General features: G+C 38.4%; 1 long non-coding RNA gene across 1 annotated transcript; it reads right to left on the reverse strand.

Moving 5' to 3' along the window:
* Positions 1 to 222: 222 nt before the first annotated feature.
* Positions 223 to 22,404, reverse strand: LOC121474754. Its single transcript, XR_005983508.1, has 4 exons — positions 22,341 to 22,404; positions 20,717 to 20,816; positions 8,823 to 8,922; positions 223 to 421 (listed from the first exon to the last, which is right to left on the reverse strand). It is a non-coding gene; the product is annotated as an uncharacterized LOC121474754 (long non-coding RNA).
* Between the last annotated feature and the right edge of the window lie 5,415 nt (positions 22,405 to 27,819).

Here is a 27,819-nt window from a genome sequence, read left to right on the forward strand (position 1 = left end):
AATTGACTTGACAATAACTTTAAGTTTTAACATTTATAATATGCATTTTTCATATGAAGAAGATCTCAAGAAATTTTATTCACAGTACAGACTTTCAAAACATGTTCATAGGAATGCAGTGATGAACATGAAAAGGAACTACTATTGCTGCTTTGAGATAGTTCTCTGTGGCCTGGATTTCTTTTCTTTCCTTTTTAAAAACCAAGTATCCTCTAATTTGTGGATATCTCCATGTTTCAGATCTCAATACCTGTTTGAATTAAATTTGCAGGGGAATAACTGCAGGATCCCCCCATAGACAAAGTGTGGCCTTCATTTCCTTTCAAGTTGGCAGCGTGTCCTTGCTTAAATGAAGCACTCTGAGACAGATTGTTCTCTTGCCCTTGGAATTGCTCATCTTGACAAACACAGCAGCAAATACCTGGAAGTCATACAGGCTAGTTAAATGCATATTCCAAATGCCAAGTGATACTTGATTGTTAGGATTTTTTTCCCTTCAAAGTAGATTTAGAGACTTTTTTTTTTTTTTTTTGAGACTATTCTTGACCTTTCCAACTCTTGGAAAACATGTTTTTTAAAAGTTAAACTTCAATAAACCTTTGTCAAAAACTCAAAATTCAGATAAGATGACCCCTTGTTTAGTTTTGTCCAGGATTGAAGGGTTTTCTGGGATGTTGGACCTCCAATGGTAAAACCAGGAAAGTCCTACACAAGCTGAGATGATGGGTCACCCTGATGCATGGGTGCTCCCAAGATACAGTGAAAGCTTCTGTGGTGATCACTGGTACAGCATTAAAAGTATTCCACTGCAGCTTTAGCCTTCTTAAATACCAGATGAAAAGCCAATGGACACAGCCCTTTGTAACTGACCTTCACAGTGAGTACCAATCAACAGAAGCTGAGTGGGACGTGAAGGTATAAAGGAACAAACCGCACTGATACCTTGGCCATTCTGCCTTCTCCTTCCTGAAGAAATGGGGCATTAGATATAAGAATCTCACTGGCCACTGAACCTTGTTCTTGCTACTCATGAAATCAGATTAAGTGGATATTTCTCTTTTTAAAAAAATCTTCAAAGTATATCCCTAAAATGAATAGAGTTGTTTGAATAGAGTTGTTTGTTTTTAGTTGATGTTAAAGTTTATTAGATTATAAGGAATTGTCAGACTTTTGCTTATGTTTATATTTATTTTGTTTTCCTGTATAATAATAGAGTCCATCATACTGAGTTTACAAACTCAAGTAGGGATTATCCGAAATGGCTCTATCTCAACACTTCATTTCATTGTCCTACTTTTCTTCAGAAGTAAGTAAGCTTAACACCCATACTCTTCCCAAACAAAAAGTATCTACAGGAAGGAAAAGAAGTAGATAAACTTAAAATTATACCATGGTTATTATTGGGAATTGTAGAGTGCAGCATGTGGAACATGCAATTCGTGGTCATCACATTTCTATTCATATAGAGCCTCCTCCGAGTTGGTCCACACTTTCTATATTGAGTTTATCCTTTTCGCCATCCTCATACATTTATTCCTATCATCGTTTTACAACGCTCATAACATTTCACTGCCTTTGTTGTTGAAACAAAACACACTATTCTTGCTATCTTTTAATCAAAATTGTAAAGGAATAAAAAAGATGTGCAGATAAGGCAATTATTTCAGGAGGTACCTACCCATTGGTTTCTAGAGTTGTGATTCTCAGCAGGGGTCAGTTTTGCCCCTGGGAGATATTTGACAATATCTGAACACATTTTTTTATTGTCAAGACGGATGTGTGGAGTCATTATGGGCATTTAGTGAATAGAGGCCAGAGAGGCTACTAAACATTTTATAGTGCACAGGACAACCGCTAACAACAAAGAACTATCTGATCCAAAGTGCCAATGTTGAGAAACTCGAATCTGGAGGAATACTGAAAAATACTGAAATATATGTTTTTAAGTAAAATATTACAATTATAAAATAGAGTTGAGAAAAATATGGATTTACTTGTGTCTATAGCATGTGCTTTACTTTTGACCCACAAAGTTTGTTTTAGACTGATGAATAGTTTGATGATATTGCATAGTAGTCAATGTCTTCATCTGCTTGTGCTGCTAGAGAAAAATATTATAGACTCATAGTTCTGGGGCCTGGGAAGTTCAGAATCAAGGTACCGGCAGATTCGGTTCCTGATCCTGCTTCCTGGCGTTTAGACAGCGAGCTGTGGTGCTCCCATGGCTCCCATGGGAGTGGAAAGAGCTCTCTTCCCCTAACGGCACTAAACCCATCTTGACGGTCCCATACTAATGACAGAATGTAAACCTCATTATCTCCCCAACATCCTACCTCCAAATATGATCACACTGGGGATTAGGGTTTCAACAGACAAATTTTGAGAGAAGCAAACATTCAACCCATAACAATAAAATACCTTTTATTATTTAAATCTAGTATCATAATTTCAGTGGGAAGAAATCTATAAATAACATTAAACAAGTCTATTGAAAAATCTTATAAAGATATCTGCTAGTACTATTCTACTTCATATCCCACATCTCCATGTTCTTTTACACATTTCTTTGTATCATGGAAGGTGCTACAGTGCAGAGGAAAAACTTGGGCCTGGGAGCCAGAAAACCTGTGTTCCGGTGTTTACTGTGCTAATCAGGTCAAGGTACTTTGGGTGAGTCTGACCCACAGGGTTTCATGAGTAAATACATGGAGACACTAATGAAATAATAGATGTGAAAGCCCTTTTATAAACAGTGAAGTTCTGTACAAATGTGAGGGGTTTTCACTATCATTCACACTGAGCTATTTAAGAAAGAGGTTGAGATACCTTGAAGGCTCCTTACTTTGACTACCTGCCTCCCTACCCCAACCTGCTATTGCTTTTAGAAAAGGATGTTCAGTCACTGAAGGGACTCAAGGAGACTGGGGTGGGTGGCTTTCTACAGTCTTCCTGGTCATCCATCTTCTGGCTTTATCACTATATTTGGGTTCTCCTGGATACATGTAGGATTTTTACTAGTTTTTATGAGACTCTGGTTAAATTTAGTATAAATCCATCTCTAGCACATCTACTGTGCCATTTAAATGGGGTTGGGTCCTGGTTACGAGAAAGAAAGCCCTTGTTTAAGAGAGCTGATTAGGGGGAAAATGTTCTTTTACACAAATGTTTGAAGGTCAGAGAAGTAGGAGAGCTAAAAATATGTTCTAGAACAAAATGTGGCAAATTCACAGGCAGACACTGGATTGAGAGTACTCACAGAGTGGCACAGTTGTCCCAGGAGCTGTCTGTCAATTTGTTCATTGTTGAGTTGGGGTCGATGTGAGAAGCAGCTAGAGTGGGAAGTACCTTATGTCATCTTGGGGTCATTTGGTATTGGAAGGGGGAGAAAAATAAAGGGTATAAAAAAGCCAAACTCAACTACTCCTTCCTGGGGCCAGTACTCACTAGGGTGAGTACAGTGGAGTAGTTTAATGGAAACTTCACTCAAATAGGGCCATAGCTCTGGATTAGAAATATTACTTCCTTCTTCCTTAAAAAAAAAGTCAGTTTTTTTGGACATAGAGATGTTGAATATCATCTTGGAAAGAATGTTAGAATTGTAATACCTGGCTTGAATCCCAACTAGCTTATAGCCTGAGATCCATTTATCTCAAATGATAATAATAATAGCATTTTTTTTTACTAATTCATACGGCTGTTGGGAAGATCAAAGAAATAAAGTATGTAATGATATTTTTAGCACTGGAGAGTCACCTACAGATTTAAGTCTTCTTTTCCCCACTGAATATTTCTTTTCTCTCTCTTCTTCTACCTCTTCTTCTCTACCACCCCTCCTCTCCTTTCTCATCTCCCATAATTCCCTCTCCCTTCTCTTCATCCTTCCACTACTCATCATTATCGCTGATGGAGATTGAAAAGGCATAATGCAAACTAATGACATACTTTTTCCTGTATCCTCTTTTCAGGCTAAGTGTGTCTTACAAGACTTATTCAGATAAAAGATTAAGCTAATGGGCAGCCTTAAGGTTGAATGACACAATGTTCTGTATATTAATCAACTAATGATATTGCTCTTAAAGCATAAGTGCATTTCTATGCATTCATGCCTGCTTTATACTTTTTTTAATTTTTACTATTTCAAATTCAATTTCCTTATGGCTGCTGACAACTTGGATCTAATTGGTAGGTTGTACATTTGGGTAACATGGTAACAGCTCTTTGAGGCCACTCTAAATTACGACCAGGAAGAGATTCTTAATTTCCTTTTAGAAATATGCTCCTCTACTGGATTGATAACTAATTGAAGAATTGCAGGAGTCCTATGTTTGTCCTTGTTGACTATATTGCCAGAGGGAACTTACTTAATAGCATTTATGAAAATGTTCCTTTGATACTACTGAAGCGTACCAAATGTATTTTGATGTGTGAAGTTGAACAGGGTTGAGGGCTTATATCAAAGCAGTTGATTGGTCATTTCATTATTTCCTCATATGAAAAGAGCAGCTAGCCATTTTGGTGCTTTGGTCATTCCTGTGGTCTAGTGTATTGATTTTTTATTGCCACTGTAGCAAATTACCAGAAACTTGAAAAGTACAAATTTATTTTCTTACAGTTATACAGGTCAGAAATCTGACATTGGTTTCATTGGGCTAAAATCAAGGTGTTATATGGCTGTTTCTTTCTGGAGGCTCTAAGGGAAAATCCCTTTCCTTGCCTTATCCAGCTTCTAGAGGCTGCCCCCATGGCTCATGGCACGCTTCCTCCATCTTCAAAGCCAGCAATATTGGGTCAAGTCTTTTTTCTTACTGTCTGATTCTCTCTCGTGGGGAATGGTCCTCTGCTTTTAAGGACTCATATGATTAGATCGATATGGGATAAGCTTCTAAGGATTAGAATGTGGACATCTTTGAGGGTCCATTATTCTATCTGCCACATCTATGTTTAGCTGCTGGAAACGGCCAGAAGATCTTTCTTTTAGAAGTATTCCCACCACATTCTCATTCTTTACAATTCTGTTTTTTAAAAACTGGCTTCCTGAATTTCTTCTGTTCTCCATTTCATTCTCTCAAAGTATGCTTCTGTCAATGGCCAATTCCTCATTGATTCCGCCTCTCCCTTTACCTCATGTTCTGTTAAGCACTCTGCAAACTAGTCATCATCTAACTCTACAGATTTCTTTATATTTCAGATGTCATCTTTCTTCCTCTTCCTTGCTACACAGCCTCTCCTTTGCTACCCTTTATGTTACCCGATGTGTCGTTTCAATACATATCTCTCTAGATTTATGTTTTGTGTCTGTCCCAGAAATAGGTCAGAAAGAGATGGTGAGTGACCAATGTCAACCATCTCCCAAATGAACACATGTAAGTCCTCCACTTTTATTGTAGGTGATATAAGCATATGGTTTTCCTGAGAAATACATCATTTAATTAAGTGCATTTTTGCCCTTTGATGAAAAGCTAGATGTGAGAAATAGTGAACATAGTTAACCTCATCTCCAATTAATCCAATCTGTATTTCTAGTTGTGATTACAGATTTTAGTTCTTTATGAAGTTACCATCGTGTTTATAGGGAATTATTTTTTCTCATGATCTTTAATTTAAATGTTTTGTAGAAAAAGAAAAATCTCAATAGCCTGGGTTGCATTTTATACAAATTCAGGTAATGACTACACCTGCCCTAGTTTAAAATGTTATGTTGACACTTCTGGAGAAGAAATTTCTCTAGCATTACAAATACATTTTTAAAAATGTTCTCTAAAATGTAATTTTTAGTCTACACTAGAAACCAACTGCAAGATTTTTTCTATCCAGACTGTTATGGCTAAAAGTACACATTTTCCTCCCATATACATATAAATCTCCCTGAAAAAATATGCCTTTTTAAGCAGCTGTGTGAGAAGGATTTGAAATGTTCATAGGTATCCACAAATATGCATTATTTGCAAGCACTTAAATTTTCAGGGACATGGGACACCTGCGTGGCTCAGTGGTTCAGGTCTTTGGCTCAGGGCATGATACCAGAGTCCTGGATCGAGTCCCACATCAGGCTTTCTTCATGGAGCCTGCTTCTCCCAATGCCTGTGTCTGCCTCTGTGTGTGTATGTGTGTGTATCTCTCATGAATGAATAAATAAATGAAATCTTTAAAAAAATTCAGGGACTGTATAGAGATATAGTAGAATTTCTAGGGTAAACGGGTTGTCCAATACCATTATCTTTTATTTTCTTTTAAAATTTTACACCATTCATCCTTCCTATAGTTTTTTTTTCCCCAACTAGGGATAGTTCAGTAACAGACCAGGGGTCATTTGAATGCTTTATAAGTAGAGAAATGGCTTTAAACATAAAGAAAATGTGTTTTAATACTTGCTTCATTAGAACCAAGTTGAATTAACATAGAAGTGTAGTGTATGTTTGAAGATCTCAGATAAAGCAAGTTAAAATGAAACCTAATTCAATTTTAACTAAAATAAGGGCAGACCCGGTGGCTTAGTGGTTTAGTGCTGCCTTCAGCCCAGGGCGTGATCCTGGAGACTTGGGATCAAGTCCCATGTTGGGCTCCCTGCATGGAACCTGCTTCTCCTTCTGGCTGTGTCTCTGCCTCTCTCTCTCTCTCTCTCTCTCTCTCTCTCTCTCTGCCTCTCATGAATAAATAACATATTTTTAAAAAAGCAGATGATCTTCAAAATATACAATACTTATCAGAGGTAGCAATGGATGCTAAGAATTTTTAAAATGAAGTGTACTTAAGAATCACTTAAGGAGTTTATTAAATAGGATTTCTGGCCTCACTTTTAGAGTTTGTTTTGTTAGCCAGGGAGGTGTTCAGGAACCTTCATTATGGTGGTTTGGATGCTAAAAGTTCTTGAGGTGCTTTTTTAAAAGATTTTATTTATTTCTTTATTTATTTTTAGAGCGAGTGAGAGTGCATGCCCATGCACAAGTCCAAGGCAGGGCAGAGTGAGAGGGAGAGAGAGAAGAGTATCTGGAGCAGACTCCCTGTTGAGCCTGAAACCTGATGCTGTTGGATCTTATGATCCTGAGATCCTGACCCTGGGATCATGACCTGAGCTGAAACCAAGAGTGGAATGTGTAACAGACTGAGCCGCCTCTTGAGGTGCTTTTTGAAACACCAGGCTAAATAAAGCTAAGGAAATGAGTGAGGGACCAGTAGTGCTCAGTCAAGGAAGAGATATGGCTTAGAGAAGAAACACACTAGCACACCCAAGTAGGGGCAGGGTGATCTTGGATGAAACTGGTGACAAGACACACAGGAGTGGCAATGGCAATAGGACCCTCTGCTCCACAAGCCTCTCCCCTAGTTTTTGATAGGGACAAATCACGTTCCTCAAACTTTACAAAGTGTTTGGCAAATACAATTTCAAGGCAAGCCCTTAGCCATTCCTCCCACTTGCACCTCTCTTATGAAGATGTTCGGAAACTTCATTAGACTCCGGACCTCAAAGCTACAAGAACTAGTAGGGATGCCTGGGTGGCTCAGTTGGTTAAGTGTCTGCCTTCAGCTCAGATCATGTTCTCAGGGTCCTGGGATGGAGCCCTGCATCAGGTTCTCTGCTCAGTGGGGAGTCTGTTTCTCTCCCTCCTTCTGCCTGCCCCACCTCCTGCTTGTGCTCTTTGCTCTCTCTCTCTCTAATTAGTAAATAAGTAAAATTAAAAACAAAAACCCAACCATGAGAACTATCTTTTTAGGACTCTCAGAAGGAAGCAGACCTGTCTTGCCTGCATTAGTCTTTGTCTTCAGAGATCCAATTCAGGAATAGCCAGGGGCCAGGCTGGTATGCCCAACAGGCCTCTCTTCAAGACCATTGAGTGGTTTGCCCGGGTCTCAAATTCTTTTAATTTTACTCTTTAATTAAAGGGTAGGGAGTTAAGGTCATAACTAGACGTTACCTTAGAGTTATTCCTTTAGTTAGAAGACTTTTTAGAATCTGAGCCGCCTAGAGTTGCTCAGTGGTTGAGCAACTGCCTTTGGCTCAGGGCATGATCCCAGCATCCTGGGGATGAGTCCCACATCAGTTTCCCCTCTGGGAGTCGGCTTCTCCCTCTGCCTATGTCTCTGCCTCTCTCTGTCTGTGTCTTTCATGAATAAGTAAATAAAATCTTTAAAAAAAGGAAGAAAAAGACTTTCAGAATCTAATCAGTTCACCAATCACTAGGTAGGGAAGAAAAAGGGTATAGATTGTCTCTTCCTTAGAAATGGCTTGTGACAGCAACATAGAGGGAGGCAGAACAGCAGGCAGAGGCTTGATGGGCAGGCAGTGGTGGGACTTCAAAAGGCTATTGGTTTCTCCCAGGCTGGGCCTATTCCCTTCCAAGGGATCAGCCATTGGCAGAAGCTGAGCTCGCAAGCTTCTCAGGCCACTCACTTTCCCATCCATTCTGATTTTGTTTGTTTAGGTTTTTAACACAACTGACTTCTTAGAAGGCCCTTACTTCCCAGGGAATTCACTAATCAAGGTAATACTCTATTTATTTGCATAAACAAAGCTTTATGAAAGAGAAATTCATTCATTAACTAAGAAATGTGATCATTTCCACTGTTGTACCTGAGTGCTTCAAAGCACCATTGTTGTTCACATCAATTAACCCAGGTAACTGAGAAATGTGAGTAAGACATGGCTAAACTATATCCCAACTGATTTTACAAGATTAAGGAAACAAACCCAAGCCTAAGATATCTAAACTCATGTTGTTTTAAACATGTTAAGAACTTCCTTCATAGGAAAGAATAATTATAGTACAGGGGAGAGGATGGTCACATCTTTTTAGAATGAAGAAATTTTATTCCATAGAACTTACTGGAGCTTGGAAAGTTTCAAGTAGCCTTTTCCTCTGTGCTGGGAATATGCTTAGAAGAAATACCTCCTCCAGGTATGGCGAATGTCATGTTGGTGTCTCACTAAGGAATATGAAAAACAGTATTTGATAATTTTATTATTGAAATATTTTTATAGTCTAAATGAAGATGGATTTTAAGTTTCAAAATATTTATTAGATCTAATTAATTACCTATTAATAGTCTTAATACTTAGTTCAAAAGACAGTTTATAATTAATAAGAAAAAAAGTCATTAAGCAGCCATTTCTTCCAAATAACAAATTGTATAAATTTCAAGGTTGAGTAAAATGATTTTTTAATGAAGTTATTAAAGAAGGTTAAACAGAAAGTATCTGAATTAACTAGAGATGTTTGAAGTGATCATCAAGCAAAGTCTTTTGCAGGAAAATAAAATTAATTGATCTCCCACACATTCTACCTGCCCAACTAATTCTTTCATTATTTTTTTTATTGAGATATAGTTTACATATCATGAAATTCTCTCTTTTATTTTATTTAAGATTTTTATTTATTTATGCATGAGAGACAGAGAGAGAGAGACACACACACACACACACACACACACAGAGAGAGAGAGAGAGAGAGAGAGAGAGGCAGAGACATAGGCAGAGGGAGAAGCAGGCTCCTGCAGGGAGCCTGATAGGGAACTCAAGTCCAGGATCCCGGAATCACACTCTGAGCCAAAGGCAGATGCTCAACCACTGAGCCACCAAGGCATCCCAGATTCTCCCTTTTAAAAAGTGGAAAGTTGGGATCCCTGGGTGGCGCAGCGGTTGGGCGCGATCCTGGAGACCGGGGATCGAATCCCACGTCGGGCTGCCGGTGCATGGAGCCTGCTTCTCCCTCTGCCTATGTCTCTGCTTCTCTCTCTCTCTCACTGTGTGCCTATCATAAATAAATAAAATTTAAAAAAAATAAATAAAAAATAAAAAATAATAAAAAGTGGAAAGTTTAGTGGGTTTTGCTATTTCACAAAGTTATACAACCTTACAACTACCTAATTCTAGAGTATTTTATCACTCTAAAAAGCAACCCTGGGGCCCCTGGGTGACTCAGTTAAGTGTCTGACTTCAACTCAGGTCATGTTCTCAGGGTCCTGGGATGGAGCCCCATGTTGGGCTACCTGCTCAGCGGGGAATCTACTTCTCCTCCCTCTACACTCATGCTCCCTCTCCGACCCCCCCCCCCAAATAAATAAATAAAATCTTTAAAAAGAAACCCTGACCTATTATTAGCAGACACACCTCATCCCTCTCCCTGCCCCCATTCCCTTAACAACTACTAATCTACCTTCTGTTGGTATAGATTTGCTTATCCTATTTCATATAAATGAAATCAGTCACGTTGCTTTTGTGTCGACTTCTTTCAGCTAGCATAATGATTTCCAAGTTCATCCGTGTTTCAGCATGTATCAGTATTTCACTCTTTATCTTGGTTAAGTAATAGCCTACTGTATAGATATACCACATTTTGCTTATCTATTTATCAGTTAATGGATACTTCGGGCTATTATGAATAATGCTGCTATGAACATTTGTGTACAAGTTTTTGTGTAAGTATATGTTTTTTTTCTTTTAGGTTTTTATTTAAATTCCAGTTAGTTTAATCACTGAACTCTACTTCTGAAACTAATAATACACTACATGTTAATTTATTGAATTTATTTATTTATTTTTTAAAGATTTCATTTATTTATTTATGAGAGACACACAGAAAGAGAGAGAGGCAGAGACACAGGCAGAAGGAGAAGCAGGTTCCATTCAGGGAACCTGATGTGGGACTCGATCCCGGGTCTCCAGGATCAGGCCCTGGGCTGAAGGCGGCACTAAACCACTGAGCCACCGGGGCTGCCCAATTTATTGAATTTAAATTAAAAAAATGAAAAAATTCATTAACATACAGTGTAATATTAGTTTCAAGTGCACAATACAGTGATTCAACACTTCCATACACCACCCTGTGTTCATCACAAGTGCACTTCTTAGTTTCTATCCCCTATTTCTCACATCCCCTCCACCTCCCGTCTGATAACTATCAGTCTGTTCTCTATAGTTAAGAGTCCATTTCTGCGTTTGCCTCTCTCCCTCTTTTTTTCCCTATACTTGTTTGTTTTGTTTCTCAAAGTCCACATATGAGTGAAATCATATAGTATTTATCTTTCTCTGACTGACTTATTTTGCTTAGCTAATTCTCTCTAAGCTCCATCCACATCACTGCAAATGGTAAGATTTTATTCTTTTTTATGGCTGAGAAATATATGTATATGTATATGTATACCACATCTTTATGCATTCATCTGTTGATGGACGTTTGGGCTGTTTCCATAATTTGGCTATTGTAGATAATGCTACTATAAACATCTGGATGCATGTACCCCTTCAAATCTGTATTTTGTATCCTTTGGGTAAATTATCTAGTAGTACAATTGCTGGATGGTAGAGAGTTTTATTTTTGACTTTAGAGGAACCTCCACACTGTTTTCCAGAGTGGCTGCAGCAGTTTACACTCCCCACCAAGAGTGCACAAGGATTCCCTTTTCTCCTCATCCTGGCCAATTGTGTGGGCATAGGTTTTCAATTCTCTTCTTGTATCTACACTTAAAAGTGGTGCTGGATTTTATAGTAACTCTAACTCTATGCTTAATTTGTTGAGAAACTGCTAGTTTTCCAAAGTGGCTTCACCATTTTGCATGCCCATCAACAGTGTTTGAGGGTTCTAATTTCCCCACATCCTCACCAACACTTGTTACTGTCTTTTTTATTGTAGCCATTTTAAGGAGTGTGAAATGGTATCTCACTGTGGTTTTGATTGAATTTTGTGTCTCAATATTTTGAAACATTTCAATGGTGAAAAAGGAAATTCATAATGGCTTTCATACCTCTAAGTAAACTGAAAAAGAAAAGTGACTCTAGAATTAGTTCATAGCTTACCTATTTTAAGCTATATCTACCTAATAGATTAATAAAAAGGATGCATATGGCTTATCAAAATATGTAGTATAACATAAATGTAGAAAAACATAAAATATTACTATTCGGTAATAGAACTTACTGTATTAAGCAAGTAGAATACAGCTAAGGTAACTTGTAATATGCAACAGGTGTATTATAAGGCTTGCACATTCACCAGAGGTGGGTTAAACTTTTGTTTCTGAGCTTCCTAGGAGCAAAAGTATGATGTGATAAACTGTAAAATCCATAATGCTTATAGGAATAAACACAATTTAGAATCTTTTACTGATTGTTGTAGAGTCACTCTCTATTCTCTGCACGATCCCTCCAATCTCAAGAAGATCCTGAATCTTGGTACAGCCCTTGTCATTGCTGACTAATTCTAGATGATAGAAGAGCTAAAATTAGCCTCTCATTTCCTCCTGCCAGCCAAGTCCTTATTTACACCCTGCTTCCCCTGCCCTCTGTTGCCACAGAGGAAATTCAAACTCCAGTCTTCCAGGCCAGACTTACGTTTTTTTTTCTTAGTAGGTCCTTCATCCCCTCCTGATAGAATTAATTTTCCTCTCTGTGTTCCCATAGCACTTTTTAGGTAACCATCGTATAGAATCTATCACCATGATTCATTTATGTGTCAGCCTTCCCCAGTGGACAGTGATTGGTTTCACAGGAGGGAAGTGTCTTCATTTTCATATTCTCAGGCCTGGCACAAAGCAGGTACTCAAGAAAGGGTGGTTGTGTCAAATCGATTTCATCAATCACTCCTGACTTCCCACCCTCCCGTGAATACAGGTCAGTTGTTACGGTCTGTCTTGATAAGTGACTCCCAGAATGAAAATATGTTTTTTTTAATATTTTAGTCTATTGGTGTACAAAATGCCCACCTGCTCTGCAAACCAAGTTTTCCTCAACTTCTACTTTCTAATCTAAATCTAAGCCTTTATCTGTATCCCTGAGGAATATCATTTTGCTCCCTGCAGAAAAAAAAAAAAAAGGATTCATCTTGTCAGGCTACAATGATAAATTTCAGTTTTAATTCTGTCACCCGTCATATCCACTCTATCAACCAGCTTGATGTCATCTGTGTATGGGAGGATAATGAGGCATACGTGCATTTGTCTTTTTAATATAATTATGTATTAAGTGCCAAAGGAAAATATATCCAGTACATCTATTTATTTATTGGTAAATTTTTGTTCTTCTAAATCAAGATTCTAAAAGATCACATTTATCTCTCCCCCACCCCCACCAAAGCTTTCAATAGGTGTGGAAAACTATGCCATCATTTAATATGTGTTCTGTGCCTGATATGTCTCCCTGACCCTGACAGACACAGAATTACCAGTTACGTGTCCTCACTATGCACTCCTGTAACCTCCCGTACATTTGTTATCTTAGAGTTTATACATTCTATGTAATAGTTCGTCCAGTTACCTCTTTTCCTTACCAGTCTATAGTCTCTGCTTTATTAAGTATCCCAACAGCTTAACTCATTGCCTGGCTGAAATTTTATTTGAGTCAAATCTACTTTAGATCAATTATATCATATGTATAAATACTATATTCTTTCATGTAGTTCCATGACTGGGTCAGTCAGTAAAAAGAGAGGATGGGGATACCTGGGTGGCTCAGTGGTTTAGTGCCTGCCGTTGGCTCAGGGTGTGATCCTGGAGTCCCGGGATCGAGTCCCACGTCAGGCTTCCTGCATGGAGCCTGCTTCTCCCTCTGCCTGTGTCTGCCCCACCCCCCTCTCTCTCTCTCTGTGTCTCTCATGAATAAATAAAACATCTTTTAAAAATTGTATAAAAAATAAATAAATAAAAAGAGAGGGTGTAATAATCTCATAGCAAGTGACATAGTTTCAGGTAAGGTTGAGGTAGTCGGTAGATCAAATTATTTCTCCGATAGGACTATTTCAGGTTTACCATAAACTAATCAAATAGTGACTTACATTTGGCAAAATTTAAGACCTTTTAAAATAATGGATCTAGTAATTTATTAGTAAACAAAATTTTAGTTTGGAATGTAATCATTCTGAGGTTTATTTTTATTTGTTGTCCCTAAACCCTCTACAAAACTCTAAGCTGAAAGGCTGAACCAATGGGGGCATCTTAGGAACTATTCAAAGGTTTTTATTCCTGAAGCATTAAAGGGATCTTATTAGAAGCCATCACACCCCAGAGGAGGTCCCACAGTGGGAAGTCTAAAGAGAGTGTTATGGTGAGAACTCAGTATAATTTGGTTTTTAAAAATTCCACTCTGCAAGACATCCCCATGATGTAAATATTCCTAATTAGCAAGGAATTTCTCTTCCTTCATACAAAATGCTGCATTGCAATTTAAGGCTGCTTAAAATGATCTTAACTTGTCCCATTTGGCAAACTAAGCCCAGGTCTTAGGAAATAAAGAGCTGTAGTGTACAGGAATGTGAGCAGGCTGGGTGAGCTCCCTCCAGGTCTGAGAGAGCCTTTCTGTTTGTTGACCTTACACCAAATCCTTATGTTTGAATATATCATCATGATGCAACAGCCAGCTACTGGCTGACAAGAGAAACTTCTGGAACACTAGGGCAGAAAAAAATGAAAGTGGAAAGCGACTCAAACTGAAGTTATTCAAATATGGTTTGCTCCTCTCATACATTCACATTAGCAGCCCTAATGAAAAGTCGGTTTTCTGTTAGCAGATGCTGAAGAGACAAAAAATCCTGTTCCTGTCTGCTTTCTTTCCTTTTAGGGAAAGGTTATCTATTGAATGCCATGAAAAAAGCCCCCACAGGTCTAAATTCCTGAATCCACCCAAGATTTTTATAATATCTTAAAGTCTATATTTATGTTCTGTCAAAAAGTTAATAACATGAAGGATTTATTATAAATCTTGAGCTTTGTTTTCTGAGTCAGAACAGCAGTTATTAAGGATTCAATGCACAAGGCACTGAGTTTGTGCTATGACATGGTCCTATTGAAAAGAGATATTAGTCCACACAAGAAACATTTTTTCCCCTACTTTCTTCCACTACCATAAAAAAATAGAATTAAGAAAATGAACAAACGTTATACTAATAAAATGCCTAGGGATTGGAAAACTGTCAAGAAAATGTTGAAGACAGAGGGAAAAAATGAGGCAGAAGGTAAAGAGAATGAGGACCAAGGATATAAATAGATTAAGACATGATTGCATGTGGCAAATGAGATCACATTGTGACTCAAATATGCTGGCATAGCACAGACGGAATTGTCTTTTTTTTTTTTTTTAAGGTTCATTTATTTATTTGTTTGAGGGGGCAGGGCAGAGGAGGGGGAGAGACTCTGCACTAAGTATAGAGCCCAACTCGGGGCTCAATCCCAGGACCCCAGAATCATAACCTGAGTGGGTAACAGTAGTTGGTTACCCAGCCTACTGCACCACACAGGCACCCCCAGAATTATGTCTTAGTGAAGACCAAGCTACCTCCCGGGAAATAGCTCACCTAGGCAGAGAGTCAAATCCTCCCAGTATGGTGAAAGATTAGTTGGGTGTCTGACTCTTGATTTTGGCTCAGGTTGTGATCTCAGGGTTGTGAGATAGAGCCCCACCTCAGCTCCACACTGAGCATGGAGCCTGCTTAGTATTTTCCCACTCCCTCTCCCTCTGCCCTTCCCCCACACTCACGGGTGCATACTCTCTCTCTCTCTTAATAATAATAATAATAATAATAATAATAATAATAATAATAAAAGAAATAAAGAAGTAACCATAGTGAAGTCCAGGGTGCAGGTTATGAATAGGGTGACATGCTTTCATGTAGACTGGTGGCCAGTCTACATCCCAACAGGAATGATTTTGAGAATGAAGGGTGTGCTGCTATTAAGACAACAAATGTAAAATAAGACTGTCCTGGACAAATTGGAAAGTATAGTCACACTATGAGGAATGGTCCTTTCCAACTCTGTTAGTTTTGTTTTGTAATGTTTGCAGTTTTATCCTAAGCATGTTTTTTTTTTTAAATCAGAAAAATGTATAAAATTATGTACCTTACATATCTAAATGAAGAAAGAGGAATAAGGTCTCACAAGAGTGACAGGGCAAAGATGGAAGCATAATTTTTGCATTGTTATGGTGACCTTACTACCACCTCCAACCCTGCATTGTATTCTAGAAAATTGTCTGCAAATTGTCATCATTCACTGGTAACCCCAGAGCGCCCACCTTGCTTAGCATTGTCACACTGTCCCAGCAGTTATGGTAGGCCCCACTTTCGTTATTGGATTTTACTCTCAGCTGTGTCTTCTCTCTGGGATAGTAGGCTTTTGAGGTCCAAAGGGACATTTTTATGTTAAAATCCTGGGGGACAGGACGCCTGGGTGTTCCAGGGGTTGAGTGCCGCCTTCAGCTCAGTTTGTGATCCCAGGATCCGGGGAATTGAGTCCCACATTGCGCTCCCTGCGAGGAGCCTAGTTCTCCCTCTGCCTATGTGTCTACCCCTCTCTCTGTGTCTCTCATGAATAAATAAATAAATCTTAAAAAAAAAAAAAAGCCTGGGGGTCAAGTTTAGAAACACAATGCTTCTCATCACAGCTGGCCAAATAAGTCCTGTCAAGATGCTAATGGTAGAAAACTTCTTTATAAGTAGAGTACCCTTGAGATCAAGATCCTAATTTACTTTGTTCCATATTCACAAAGAGAAGTTGACTCCTTTTTTTTTTAAACTAAGTTGAGGTTATGTCTTTAGCGAATTCTAACATGTAGCTAGAAGTTTCCAGTGCAAAGCATACTTTTTTTTTTAAGCTCTAAGTGACTACATAACTTCTAAAAAGTTTCCGTGTCAGAAATTGAACACTCCTCTGTCTGTAGGGCCGGTTCCCATAGAATTATGCAGTCTTCTGCACTGTCCTGGCCCACTTCCTTGAACAGCTGCCTTTATGAGATGGATGAGATTTAGCAACTTGGCTCCTCAGAACCCACAGTGGTGCAAATAAAGCTGTAGTAGTTGATGCCTTGTAGAGAGAAGGTGGGCCACCAGTCTGCCAACTGTAAGTCTGATCACTCTACCAAAGTTGATATGCAGCTATCACCTGCAAAAGGGGAGGCCTGGCAGAGGAGGTAGCTGTTTTGTCTGATTTAAGGTCCCTGATAAAAGTTATCGTTATTAACCTTCGCAGTATTGGAAGATTTCTGAGGGCTGCATTTTTATGCTCTGTTCGCAGGGGTATCCCTAGAGCCTGTATCAGTGACTGGTATATAGTAGAAGCTATATGCCATATAAAAATAGTTGTTTAATAAGATAATATTTCTTCATCTTTAAAATGGAGATATTATGGGGAGCCTGGGTGGCTCAGTCAGCTGGGCATCTACCTTTGGCTCAGGTCATGATCCGAGGGTCCTGGGATCAAGTACCGCATTGGTCTTCCTGCTCAGCAGGGAGTCTGCTTCTCTCTCCCACTCCCCCTGCTTTTGCTCTCTTTGTCAAATAAATAAATAAAATACTTAAAAATAAATAAATTTAAAAAATAAAATGGGGATATTAATTGTACCTGTATCCAGGATTGATATTCAGCTGGATATTCCATTCTGATATATAATTTCAGTGTCACAGGGTGGTGAGGATTGCATGAGTTCGAACATGTAAAGCACATACAGTAGAACTTGACACATAGCAAGTGGCCAATAAATCTTAGCTGCCATCATTGGAAGGCAGGGAGGCTGACATCCAGGGAGACTGGGGAAAAATGGAGGAGCACAGGAGTGAGCACCCCTGAGTAAGAGAAGATACCATAGCGGTTCATGCGGAGTCCCATCTGATTGTGGGAAGAACAGTTGCCAAGGGTGCTGTAGTCCTTGCCTCCTGGGCCCAGGCTTGACCAGGACTGCTGGGATCGGGGATCATGGGAGGCAGGATGCTTCCAAGGGAACTGGTGACCCAGAGGCAAAAGAACAAAGGGGTGGGAGCTGAAGTCAGATGCATCCCCCGCCTCCACCTACCAGGAGCCTGTTTACAGCCCAACCACTAGTTTGCTATTCTTTGTTTATTCGCGTCTCTATTCTCTATTAAAATGCAAATGTCCTCAGGGCAGGAGGTCATACACTAACCTACAAACAATAAATGGCTTTGTTTGTTTGTTTGTTTGTTTTTAATCATCTGCCCAGGGATACTGTTCTCCCAGGGATGAAGTGGCAAAATTCTGAGAGAATGGGCCACAGGGTAGATATGTTTGACAATGGGGGGTCGAGATCACTTGAACAAGGGACAACGCCCAGGAAAGTGGTAGCCCCATCCTGCCAGGGAGGAACACTGTAAGTGGGGAGCTGCTGGGAGGTAAATAAGGTTGAGGGGTGGAGGGAGCAGGATGTGAACACATGTAGGAGGGCCCTCTTACCAAAATATCTACTGTTTACCCAGGAATAAATCTTGTTGCAAAGATGAGAAACTCAGCATTATTTTCAGGAGGTCTTCAACTTAATTGCTCTGATCTTTTTTATTTCTAATAGATTTATCAATTTAGGATACAGTATACGGTACTCTTTGGTTAGGTTACATGTATGTAAGAATGAAGGCAGTTGTAGAAGGTGAAGGTGGGTTGGAATTTATGCTATTTGTGTACTTGGTAATAATACTTACACTTCACATTTCTGTAATACAATATATATATAATCTAGGTACAATAGTTCTGTGAGGTATGTAGGGCATGTAATAATAACTCTATTTAATACATGAAGAAACTAAGGCACAAAAGAATTAAGATGCAAGAATAGTGGTAGAAGCCTCTGGGGATGGGGATTCAAACATTGTTTTCCGACTTCAGATTCAAGGTGTTTTTGTTTTGTTTTGTTTTGGTTTTTTTGTTTGTTTGTTTTTAATTAGCCCTTGACTGCCTCTGAACCACAAATTAATTGGTGGCATCTGTCAAGCTGAAAAACAAAATCATTTTCAGTATTTTTTCTTTTTGCCATTAGATAGAAAAACCTCTGTGTCCTACTAGTATGCTCTCTATTAAATATACTAATTGAAGAATAAACTAGTTCTAGTCTCTAAAGCAGCACTTCTAGAGGTTACACATGATCCATCGAGGTATGGGAAGAAATTATTAGGACTTTTAGTTTCATATTTCTGGATGTGTTTAAATGAGCATATCACCACAATATAACTCAGTAAATATATACATAAACGTGCACACACATATATAGCAATAAATATGTATAATTTATAAGTAAGTATATTTACAAATATTGATGTGTATGCTTTTTAAAAATTCTTTTTCTTTTTGTTAAACACTGAATTGCAGGTTCAAAAAACCTTGGAAATCATTGTTCTTTACTGGTAACCACCTTCTGTAAAATGTCTGCACTGCTTTTAGCTAAGCACACTTCTTTTGTTTCACCTTATGCTTAGTGCAACAGAGTGTGGCAATGGGCTGCTGTACCCGGAATAACAGAAGCTTTGAGTGAGAAGGGACTAGAGGGATCAATTCTCCTAACCCCTGCATTTGACAGAGGAAGAAACTGAGGCTTACAGGGGTTAAGGGATTTGCCCAAGCTGACAAGTTAAGGTTGAGCCCAACAATATGGGAAACGGATGGAAAATCCAGTTAATGCTTAGCTAGCCATGGTAATGTGTCATGGGGCTGGCTTGCAGAAATTAAATCCGTTAATAATCCCCAAACCTTATTTTAGCCAGAAGTTTTAAATGCCTCACCTATCAAACCTTTTGCTAAAGATGATAATGTAATGGCATTGTTTCTTTGGGCGCCCAGGAATGTCTGCATTAAGCAAAAATGTCATCATTCTGCTCCCTAGATATCTGGTTACAGACAAATACAAATAGTGATTTAATTATACACAATAATTGGTAAAAACACTTTTATTGATACAAATATGCTCCTCATTCCTGACTTGTTGTAAAGAATGGAACCAAATTACAATATTCCCCCATAGGTAAGTAATCACTCAAAATCCACTGAATTTTGAAATACTATAAGGCTGTTTCTGAAGGGACCACCATCTCATTGGAATTTAAGACTAGAACAATGCTGAACTATTACCATAGGCTAAATTCCAGTGTGTATTCAATTCTACTTTGAACTCACAATTTTCTCCTGTTGGTCTGGCCATATATTTATCATAATGGTTTTATTTACTGAAATATGTCAGTTAAGATTAGTCTCCATTACTTTTAATTTTATAAAAATATTTGGGTCATTATTGAATGACTTCCTCTGTCTAGTGAACTTTAAAAATAATTTTGCCCTTTCAAAAGCAAAACAAAATACTCCTAAATTACCATCACCAACCCTCTAGTATCTTATGAGGAAGCTTATGAAATTTATAGTTTGGTTTAAGGAGAATTGACTTCCTTATACTGTTGTCTCAGTTTTTCCCCAAAATAGGTTATTTAATTTGTTTTCAATTAGGGTATTTCTTTTTATTTATTTAATCATTTTATTTCCCCTTAGCAAATGGCATTTTTTTCATTCTCTTGTATTTTCTGATTGTGTATGATGTGTAATTACTGTGAATGTTTTTTTTTTTTTTTTACAAATTTGATAATCTGTCATTTTACTGAATTTTATTATAGTAGTTTTTAAGTTGATTCTCTTGGGTTTTCCACATAGATGTCCATCTCTTATATGAATAATGACTATTTTACCTCCTTTTTCCCAATTTTTATGCATTTTGTTCTTATGTAACTCTATCAACTATTACCAGAGCAATTATATAACTATGCTTCAATTATTGATCATTAAGAAGTTTTTCCCATTACAATAATGCTGCATTGAACATTTGCATAGGATTTGAGTAGTTTGGGTCATTTCCTAAGAATAGGTTCCCACAGGTGTAATTTATTGGTCAAAAGGTATAATAATTTTAAAGAATTTTAATACATTTTATCATATTTCTTTCCCCAAAGGTTCAATTAGTGATTATACCCACCTTCCTCCACTGTCCACAATCTTGAAGCTCCTGGCATAGATACCTCCTTCCCATACCTTTCTTTGTGTGCCTTCCCTTTGCTGCCCATTCAGGGGGGTGCCTGGGAATTGCAAATCAAGCCTCTCAGAGTCAAATAAAGATCATAAACATTGCAACTCGAGTGACCCAATAATCAACGTGAGATGACATTTCAATGATTTGGAGATTATTTGCTTACTCTGCCCAAAAATCATCCTAGACTCCCCTTTTCCTCATTCCTCATATTCTGAACACCACTAAGCACCACCACCTTCACTTCTTTGTTACCTATTCTTTATTCTCCAACCACACTGTTACTGGTCTAGTTCAGTAGCTCATCCTCTCTCATGGATACTGTAATCTCATGTAAATGATCCGACCACTCCCACAGAATACTTGCTCTGTTTCTACTTAAAACTCTCCAGTGGTGGGAACTCCTGAGGGTAGTCACCATCTACCTGTTCAGTTCTCCTCTCTCTTACCTACCTTTGAGCCCTACCAGAGTGTTTGAAGTCCCCTGACAACTTGCAATTCTAAGCCTCTGTGTCTGCATGTGCCATCCCAACTGCAGGAATGTCCTCAATAGCACCACATACCCCCAACCCTATTCACCCAGAAAAATCCTTTTAATCTTTTAAGTTCCATCTCAAAGGCCCTCTGTCTGGTAAAATATTTTCCATTTCACTCCTCACCCCCCCCCCACCCTAGAACTATTATAGGAAGGGCTATCCATTGATGGAGTATGGCAATATATCTTGAAGTTACTATTGGGCCCAGTTACCGGGTTCTCATAGAAGTGGAACAAGGTTGATAAAAATTGGTAGAGATTGGCTTTCCCCCCCTTTTTGGTGAATTCTGTTTGTTTAATGCAACTTCACGTTTGTTCAGTACAATCTATTATTTCCACCAGCAGTGTAAAAATGAGAATCAGCACTGCAGGAGGGACCTCCATAGGAGCCAGGGGATGGATGCTTACAAGGTAAGAGTCACTCAGTGCCTCCCTGCTCCCTTGTGCCTCAGGCACTTGCCTTGCCAACTCTTCACATCACCTTAGACCTTGAAACACAAAGCTGAGAGACCCCAGTGACTTGCAAAGCTTTTGGTTTCCCCCTCCCACTTTTTTTTTTTTTTTTTTTTTTGGTAGGGGAGAAATCCAGAAATCCTGTGAAGTAGTTTGACAGAAAGGTAAAATCTTAGAGCTGCAAGTGTGGTTTGGGGAGGGAGGTTAGCATGTCATTCAATTCAGTTCTTTGCTTCTAGAAAGACAAGAGGAACAAACCAGTACCTCCTATTTCTGAAGGCCTGTGGGAATGAAAAATCTTTTCTTCATCAAAGCCAGCTTCTGTCAGCCCTCATGATCAAGGAATTTCTGGTTCTCACTTCCTATCCAGCCTGTCCTCCAACTCCTTATGCATCTCTTCTAGCTCCATTTCCTTTACTCTAGGATGACTCGCTTAACATCTCTGGTTTGCTAGGCAGTGTCTTCCCTGAACAGCACCTGTTACATGCTTCTACCTTATACCAGATGAACATCTCCATCACAGGTAAGCACAAACAGCACCCCACAATTCAACAAAGAAACAGAAGAGATATTCCCATCACACACCTGGGGGATGAATTTTGCTTTACAGCACAGCTGCCCTTCTGCAAACTCTTCTAAAGCAGGCCAATTTATTCCAAATTCCACCACAAGTGTCTGTTAATGTCTAGTGAGATGTTCAAAGCAAGTTAACCATCTACAAGTTATGAGGGGGCCCTTTTTTGTGGATTCATTGAGAAACACAGACAAAACTGCTAACATATGTTTCTGTTGCTAGGCCTCAGTCTTATCACAGTTTGAAACTGTAGAAAATCAATTACGTGCTTTGAATTACTCCCTTCCCTGGCACAAAAGCATTTCTTCATTCTTTCAGGATAGTGAACACTTTGCAACACCTACCACTAAAAGCCTGTTAGGATTCTCTGCTAAATTAATGTAGTACAAATAAACCAAACAGAAGGCTGGTAGAATGTTAAACATCCCCCTCTCTCTTCTGTTGTGGCTTCCTTGCAGCTTGGGACCTTTCTGCCTTGCTGATGCAACATCTGGACAGCATTCAGGGTTGTTTCTCAAGGACACAAGCGTGCACCTCCGGTGAATTTCAACTTTCAACATCTCTCTGGCTCTAATCTATATTTAATGTTTCATGACTGGTAGTCAAAGAAGCTTCAGCTAAATATCAGGTTGGAATGAAAATGATCCTTGGGAGAACATTTGCTTCCAGTGTGCGCCAGCAAAGTGTCTGTGACAGAGGCTTTCCCCAGAGATTTGTTGCCCATTCTCTTGCAGTAATAATAATTACGCCTTATGATTGCTGTGCCCACATAATCAAAGATCGCTTCATCAAATGTGATCCCGAGGGGAAGCTGCCTCTGCTCCTAACTGGATGTCAGTCACAGAGAGCAGCACCCCTAGGGATCCCCAATCTTTCTTTTGCCCTTTTCAGTACTGTGTTGTTAGCATTGTGTTTCTTCATATTCTTCTCAATGCAAATGATGTGTAAATCATGCCCTCCAGAAGGCACATGTGGTGAGGGGGGAGAGGGTGGGAAGGGAGGTGGGGCTGGTGTATTCTTCTCCCCCAGCTCCCCTCCCCAACCTACCACAGGGATTTCTCGCATGGAACATAATTACATCTGTGCCATATGGGCTCATTTATATTCTATTACAGGTTAAGCTAATACGACTCAGAAATATGCTAAAAATACCTCAAAGTATTCTAGAGCTGTCAAAACACTTGTCATTTCGTGCTCACCCGTTTGATTGCTAGTGTTTTTGTTTTTGTTGGGAGATTCAGAGAGCTAAGAAAGCATGCTGGCATGCTGGTGTCCAGTCTATAAATATAGTTTAATTTCCTGTATTATTGCAATCTTTGGGCTTGCAAAGAAAAGATCTTTCTTTATAAACCTGGAATGGCCCCAAGACATGGGCACTGAAGCCCCTATACTTGTAGATTTTAATTTCCCAAGAGGTAGAAAATACAGATTTCAGATGTGTGGTTTTGTCAGCTTTAGAATATTTCTTGTCTTTGTTTGATGTAATTATTCATTGTGATAGAGAAGCACCTGCAGCGGGCTGACATACCAGAGAAACGTGCTGCTTGAGTTATAAGAGTTGGTTTGGATGTCAGGCAAATCTTGTTGAGATTTTACATGTGGCATGATAATGAGAAGTACAATCTGTAATGAGTAATGAGTTCAGTAATGATTTACAGGGGCACGTTGGGTTGTTTGTATGCAATGGTTAAAGTCCACCAACCCGTTAATTTCTACCATCAGTTTGGAAAATTGGTAGGTCATGCTTATGTAGACTCTTAACCTAATGGTTTGATTATGTAATTAATTTTTTCATTATTACTGTCTTAACATGTCAGTGGAATTTTTAAAAATTAATCTTGGGAACAGAAGAGTAAACACAAATACTGTACTTTCCCATGCTTGGCAAGTAACACTTGCAAAGCATATATGGTGCTAATCACAGTATCAGCCATCAGTTAAATGCACAGACCATTTAACTGTGAACTGAACTCCCACAGAAGCATACCTTTCTAATTTGCTAATAACTGTTCTATACGCCTGGTTGAAGAAGTAGCTAAGACTCTATGGTTCCAATCTCAACTCTGTTACTCACTAGCTTGTTATCTTGGCAAATCCCATAATTTTTCCAGTACCCCCATCTATAAAATGAACATAAGCATAGTAGCTTTCCCCATGGGATTGTTGAAAGTATTAAATGAGACAATGCATATAAAACACTAGACACAGTGTCTGGCACATAAAAATCAGTAGGGATGCCTGGGTGGTTCAGTGGTTTAGTGTCTGCCTTTTGCTCAGGTGGTGATCCCCAGGTCCCAGAATCTAGTCCTGCATCTAGCTCCCCACAGGGAACCTATGTTCTCCCTCTGCCTATGTCTCTGCCTCTCTCTGTGTGTCTCCCATGAACAAATAAATAAATAAAATATTTTTAAAAAATCACTTATTAAACATTTGTTATGATTATAGTTGTTGATTTTTAGTTTATTAGCTTCCTTATAATTGTATGTCTCTTTTAGTTGCAAATTAAGTTTTTGCCCAAGTCACGTTAGTTGCACCAACTTCCATTTGTCTTAGATCATACAGGCTAGAGGTTCTTGGCATTTTTGGATTTTACAACCAAGTTTTTAATCCATTTAGAATCATTAGAAATTTTATGAACTGGCATGGGAAGAAACAGAAGAATTCAATGTTAGTGCACTGAAGACAAGATTTTCTACTTACCATAATTTTAAAATATTTGTATATTTAGGATTGCTCAGAATACAAAGTGTCTGAACTCATGCAATTGAAATGCTACATTTAAATCAGAAGTAATTGCAGTTTACAGTGGGCAAATGGCTGAGCCAATAACTATAACTATAACCAAGTTTTTAGTTTCTACTTCTTTTGATTCTTAATTAGAACTATTTTAACACTTTGAAGGTGTGTGTGTGTGTGTGTGTGTGTGTGTGTGTGTGTGTGTAGGTATGTGTATGAAGGGGCGAATCTATATTGTAGATACTTGTACACAAGAGAACTTAATTTGGGGGTTTCATTTAAGTGCTCCTATTTGGCCTTGTGATCTTGGGTAAGTTATATGCCTTCCTAGTCTGCAAGACTGGGCTCTAGATTCTTAGGTCTTCCCTCATTTCATGCTGTTTATACTACTATAAGACTGCAATGAAAAAAAGTGGAGTTAATATGAGAAGGGCTGTAAGTTGCCTGGACATTTATACTTGGGTTTTTGAATGGAAGATCTAATATAAATGATATAGAAACAGTACTTTTCTCTTTTGATTGTCTTGGTTTGTGGTTAGGGATGGAAGCAATTTTTTTAAATGAAAACAACATTTTAATTTGGATTTTATCTAGAAAAGTGAAAGTCTTTTCTATTTTATAATTTATATCGGGAGGGCAATCTTTTACAGGTGATCATCTCCATCTTCCTCTTTAGCCAGGCTGTAGGTACTAGGTTTTTGGACAAGGATGTTAAAAATTTAAAAGATTCAGTAGCCAGAGAAACAGCAATGTGATTCTAGACCTTCATGATTTGTGAAGTTTCATGATTAAAACTGATATTTTTCAGTTTTTAGAAAATGCTATTTTCCCTCTCAAAGTTACTCCCAGAGACTTTACCCCCAGAAAAAAATCAGCCACACCAACTTTTTTTTTAAGATTAATTAATTTATTATTTGAGGGGGAGGGTAGAGGCAGAGGGAGAGAGGATTTCAAGTGGACTGTGTGCGGAGTGCAGAGCCTGACATAGGGCTCCATCTCACGACCCCAAGATCATGATCTGAGCTGAAACCAAGAGTTAAATGCTTAACAGAACTGTGCCACCCAGGTACCTAGGCACATAGCTTTTAATGTTAAAGTTCAATCATCTTTTCTTTTTAGTTTTTTCTTTTTGACTTTATTGTAAATTTCTTTAAAGTAAAAATGAAAGTGTTCATCTTTAATCTTACATATTAAAAAATAAAATAAATCTTTAAAATGGTCAACAGCTTTTGTTTCTTAAGCCAAGTCAGTATGAGATTAATGTTTTCCAAAACGTCATTTGTTTTGAACCCAAATCTTTTCTTATAATATCTTCCCTAACCTATTCCCCTATTGTCCACATGACCACAGAGGGTGCTAGAGATAAAGATTGGTAGAAATCTATTTCATTGAGCATCAAAAGGAAGTCTTTTTCTTTTGCCCTTAGTTTGTCTTAATAGGTCAGGAAACATTCTTTGGCAAAAGCTGGAAGTAAAAGTGAAGCAATATTAAGACAACCACTAGGCTCACAAACAGACATCCTTGCTCCTTCGGGGAGGGGTGTGTGAGGTGTGTGTGTGTGTGTGTGTGTGTGTGTGTGTGCACGTGCTGGAATTCATTACAAATTTAAAATTAACTGTATTGGGTGTTGGAGGGGAATGGGTGACGGGCACTGAGGTGGACACTTGACGGGATGAGCACTGGGTGTTTTTCTGTATGTTGGTAAATTGAACACCAATAAAAGTTAATTAAAATAAAATAAAATAAAATAAAATTAACTGTATTCTCTCTAAAAATGTCGAACCAAAATGTGTCATAATAAGGGATGAAGACTCCCTCGCTTCCATTAAAAGCCTTGTTCTCCCAACTTAACCTTGAAAGGCAGCAGAAGTAACTTAAACTGTAACCATTCTGGCTCTCCATGCCCCATCTAGATGCTTAAAGCTTTCAAAACATAGCTACTGTGTTCCCATATCTTCTGTAAAAGACATTTGTCCTATCTAGAAGGAAAGATCATTTCAAATTTGAACATCCATTTATAGAACTTTTGGACAGAAAAGCATATTCCCAGAGTCCCAATTGACTGAAAAAAAATTCTATCATACAAAAATTCCTCTGAAAATGAAAGAATCCTCAAACTTTAGTCACAAAATTGTGTCATATTTCACATAACCTATGTAAACTATCATCTAGAAGACAGTGGGAAATCTGGGAGTCATGGTTATTTTTTTCTAATTTTGGAAAATGTTCCTAGGAAATTTAAAGCATTAGAATTATAATGTTTACTTCATTTTGTTGATTTTTATTAAAATACTTTTTTCGTGTACTTTGAAGAAATTTAGAAAATCATGAGATATAAAAAAATTTCACAGAGATAACCCCTGTGACATGTTGTTTTATTTCTTTCTAGTCTTTTCTCTATGCATAAAGATATATTTTAAAGTAATGAGATGGTGCTGCATATAAAATTATGTATCTTGGATTTGTCCCCTTAGCATTCTTTCACCATTTCCTCATGTCTTTAAATATTTTTCCAAAATTCTATTTTTAACAACTGCATAATATTTCATTGCACAGTTGTTCTATAACTTTGTTTACTTTAATTTTCCATTGAAGACATTATCTTCTTAGTGATTTCAGTATGCAGCGAGTGAGCTTTTCAATGTCTTGGATTCTCAAACCTCTGACTTCTTTTTCCTGAATGGTGTTGTCCTTCCCTTGGGCAGCCACCCATTCTCATGGGCAGCCCCTGCGAGAGCATGCCATTTTCACTCT

The sequence above is a fragment of the Vulpes lagopus genome, chromosome 13 (genome assembly GCF_018345385.1).
Source record: "Vulpes lagopus strain Blue_001 chromosome 13, ASM1834538v1, whole genome shotgun sequence".
NCBI classification, from domain to species: domain Eukaryota; kingdom Metazoa; phylum Chordata; class Mammalia; order Carnivora; family Canidae; genus Vulpes; species Vulpes lagopus.